The 4400-nt window shown below is 32.5% G+C and overlaps 1 non-coding gene and 1 pseudogene across 1 annotated transcript; both read right to left on the bottom strand.

Annotated features, from left to right (window-relative positions):
* Positions 1-1194: 1194 nt before the first annotated feature.
* Positions 1195-1288, bottom strand: LOC118486207 (annotated as a pseudogene).
* Positions 1289-1385: 97 nt separating this feature from the next.
* Positions 1386-1488, bottom strand: LOC118486206. Its single transcript, XR_004878061.1, has one exon. It is a non-coding gene; the product is annotated as a small nucleolar RNA Z103 (small nucleolar RNA).
* Positions 1489-4400: the final 2912 nt, after the last annotated feature.

Raw genomic sequence — 4400 nt, 5'->3', positions numbered from 1 at the left:
CAGGCACTTACGTAAAACCTACGTAAACCCCCACGTACCCTATCCTCGGTTGAGAAGGATACTTACGTAAATCCTGCGTAAACTTGTACGTATTACTGTTCTCGGTTGTGAAGAACACTTATGGTTACGCATAGTCTAGTGGATTGATAACATGGGAAGCCCCCACCAATAGAAACCTATACTGGCCCAGTAGAGCCACTTGATACTCGTGAACTTACTATTACGCACTTACTTTCTGTGAACTCGCTCAACTAGTTTGTTGATTATTTGCCGCATGCCTTGTAGGACCTTAGGTACTTCATGGGAGCTTGCACAAGGAGGAGCAGGTCGTTGTGGGCAACGGATTGATAAACACTTATTACGTTTCAAACAATTATACTTATGTTGGGTTTTACATAAATGCTTCCGCTACACTTACTTATGTTGGTTTTGATAAACACCTTTCGTATTGATTTTTATTACTTAATTACATGTTCAATATGATTGGTGGCTTGATCCTGGTCATGTCACGCTCTCAAGCGGTGATACTCCGCGTGTGGATTTTGGGGGTGTGACACAGGTAGGGCGGAAGGATTGGGTTTGAGGGTAGAAGATTTAATAATATTAAAATTAAAAATGAGAGAATTTATAATAAATAATAAATAATAATAAGTAGAACAAGTTTATTTTTAAATAAAATAAAAGTAAAATTATAAGATTGAAGGAAAGATTGTCATGTGGCATTAATTGAAGTTTTTATTAATATTTTTAGATATAATTTAGATAAGCATTTATTAGTCAACTCGAGCTTGAAAAATAAAGTTTGGGCTCATTCATTAAATAAACTTATTTTCAAGCTTATATTTGAGCTTGTGTATCTAAGCTCGTTTATTAAACAAACTTATTTTTAAGCTTATATTTGAGGTCGTTTAACATTGACTTGATTCAAACTTTTAGGTGCTGTTTGTTTTTTCAGAGGTAAAACGTCTGCAGTTTGCGGATCACATCTACAGACATCTACAGCTGAAGAGGTAGACCAAACCTCTGCAGTCTGTAAGAAGAAGACTGTTTGTTTTTTTAACTTCTTCAAGCTTAATTTCAAACAAACAACACCTAATTTCAAACAAACAACACCTTAATTTCAAACAGTGGAATAGACTTAACAAAAGTATATTTGAATTCAATTGATCAAACTTTGAACAAAAACGTAGTTTAGCCTCTTCAGCTCAGGTCTCCAATAATCGTTTCTGCATAGACGGATATCATCCTTTGAAGAACGAAAGTTTTTATTTGAATCATCATCAGAGGAACTCATATTTTATCAACATAAACAGAGATAGGATCAAATTTCTGGCTTAGATTCTCTATAACGTAATAGAGAATATAAACAAAACACAATTTTGAAGATGGATCAGATTTCTTGCTTGAATTTCACCAAAAGGAGAAACATGAATTGAGCGCTCAGTTATTTCAGATTCGATCATTCGGGAAAATAATCATCACATCCACACATAAGAACAACAAACAATTTTTTGAAAAAAATGGATGACAATCAAAATCCCTAATAACAAACAATAAAAAAAACAATTTTGCGAAAAAAAAATAGAACTTAAAACATACCCCGTGTCGGCTGAGGTGGTGTCGGCTGGAGAAGGTTGAAGGCAGATGTGGTGTCGGTTGGAGAAGGTTGAATGACTGGAGATGGGTGTCGAGTGGAGAAGGTTGAACGGCTGGAGAAGATTGAACGATTGGAGATGGGTGAACGACTGGAGATGGGTGAACGACGGTAGAGGGGCGGTGGAGGTGGAGGGGGTGGCGGAGGAGGTGAGGTCGGTTGGAGAAGTGGAGATGAGTGCTAGGGTTTTGAGGTTTGAAGATGTGGAGGTGTTTTAAAAGAGATGTGTTTTGAAGAGGTTGGTCCAGATCTGTGCGAGGAAGAGCTCTAGAAGAGTTTTTTTAGTGAAATCTCTTCCAAAAAACAAACACGCTGCAGACCCAAAAGTCTGCGCATGGTCTGCGCGGCACAAACATAAGAGGTCAGGAAGTACTTCTTGCAAAAAAAAAACAAACACCCTCTTAGTGAGCTAGTCTCAATCTCAAGTAGAACACAAGAGTCGAACAATATAGTTTGTTCAGACGTTGCTCTTTCTTTGTCTTGGGATTAAAACACTTCGTTCTTCAAGTACTTTTAACATCTTCAGACCAGAGATAGGAACATTTTTCTTAAATAATAACAAATTCACGCTTTATTCGTTAGATATTTTCAAAAGATTTAATAAAGCTATATAAATTAGCGAGCTGGTCATATTAATGATAGCATTATAGTACAATGAATTGATCTTAAAACTATATTGTATGTTATAATCATAACATATTGTTTTGATCATGAAGCGCTCCTGAAATAAAGCAACAAAGAAAGAATGGCTACAATTAAGTGAAAGAAAGATGAGTAGTGGAACACAATGAACGGTACACTACGACTCGGACTATTAGTCTTATGAATCGTACATTATAAGATAATTACTCATCATTGTAAATTAAACACACCATTTTTTAACTATATAGTTTAGTACAACTTTTTTTTTACTAGTAATCAACCGTAAGGGTGAAGGGAGTGGTTACCTATTTGGAATAGGTAAACTCCTCATTCACCCAATCAGACAGTGTCACGTCAGTTCACCTAAATTGTTACCTAATGCTCAAAAACGTTAGCGGTGGTTTCCCTAATGGGGTTTAGGTAAACTATTTAAAATATTTGAATTTTCAGAGTTTGTCCCCTTATTTGGATTTTGAGACCACCTCCCTTTTTTCGATTTTTCGTTCAAGCTCCGCCACTGCATGAACATGTTTCCGTAAAGTTATTTAAATCTCGTGCTTCCATAACTATAAAAACCTTCACATAGAGATATAGTATAATCTAAATTTATTTTGATAGTTTTTTACATTAGAAATTCTGATAATTAATGAACCAAATATATAGGATTAGCTGCATACTAAATTCTCATTGAGTTTATTTATTAAAGCATGAATATTTCAATAGTGTACATAAAAAGATAAATTTGTGGGATTTTTTTATTGATTTAACATATATATTTCATCAAAAGTTGTAAATGAGTAAAAAAGAATAAAAAGTAATACATATAATAACCGTTAATAATTTTTTTTTTTTTTTTTTTTTTTTTTTTTTTGAACGGCAATAACCGTTAATAATTGATTCTCATGAAAAGACTAAAAAATGTAAATTAAATAGCAAAACAAACTAGTAATTAAATATTTTGATAAGTTAAATTAATATTTCAAACGTTAAAGTACTATGCAGTAAATGCATAATCTCTAAAATATAAATTAAAATATTATGAGTAAATGATAAGTTATACGTTAAATACTACATCACAAAACATTATACCAGTTATCAATATTTCGGTATGCAAAGATATGTTTTTTTTTTTTTTTTTTCTAAAGGTGTGAATTATTCGCGAATGTCGGGAGGTCTAGCATACGTTGTCTTAATCGGGTCCGCGCTAGAGAGCCTCATCGCATAATAGATCCCTAATTTAAACCCCTCAATGAGAAACCCCTATCACCCAGACTCGAACTTGAGATCTAGAGGGGAAAACTCACCCAGACCCATCATAGGTGGAACTTAAATATCCGTGGCCACCACTAAAGTACTAGTGATGGTTAGTATGCAAAGATATGTAGTTAAAAAAAGAAAAAAGTTAGTATATGAATTTAAAGAAAAGTAAGAGGTGAATTTTTGTTTGGAGGTAAAGTGGGAATATTGGAAAAGCAAAGCCATTGAACGGCGATAAAAAGAACAAAACTGCACCGCATTTCTGCCTGGTTTTAAGTGCAACTATTTGCCTCTTTGGGGGAGAAGTTTAAGGGGGGAAGTCTAAAAGAAATCACCCCCTGGTTTGAAGAAAGTTTTAACATTTTTTTCTATATGTTAATTGTACTGTTTTAGAAGCTATGTATAAGTTAATTTACATGTCTAAAAAATATAATCATATATATTTATCTAACGTGTTACATGAAATTTTAAAGAAGAAACAAAAAGTTATATGAATTATATAATTGGTCATTTGGTTTGAGTTACGTAAATAAGGTCAAATTTAAGAGCAATTCTCACAATAAACGTTTGATTTGAAACATATTTATTCTGCTAATTCAAACTTAAGGTTTAAAAAATATAAAATAAAGTTATATATATATATATATATATATATATATATATATATATATATAGGGGATGGTTCAAATGAAAACCACTTTTATTGTGAAAACTCGAAAACTAACTAAAAAAGCCTAAAAAAACCTAAAAAACATACAAAAAATTTTTTTTTTTTTTTTTTTACAATTTTTTTAGAAAAATCGCTACTTTTTATACATGGAAAAAAAATTTCAAAAAAAAAAAAAAA

The sequence above is a fragment of the Helianthus annuus genome, chromosome 13 (assembly GCF_002127325.2).
Source record: "Helianthus annuus cultivar XRQ/B chromosome 13, HanXRQr2.0-SUNRISE, whole genome shotgun sequence".
Lineage (NCBI taxonomy): Eukaryota > Viridiplantae > Streptophyta > Magnoliopsida > Asterales > Asteraceae > Helianthus > Helianthus annuus.
Note: the sequence above shows the minus strand (reverse complement) of the source record. Positions and strands in the feature narration are given on the sequence as shown.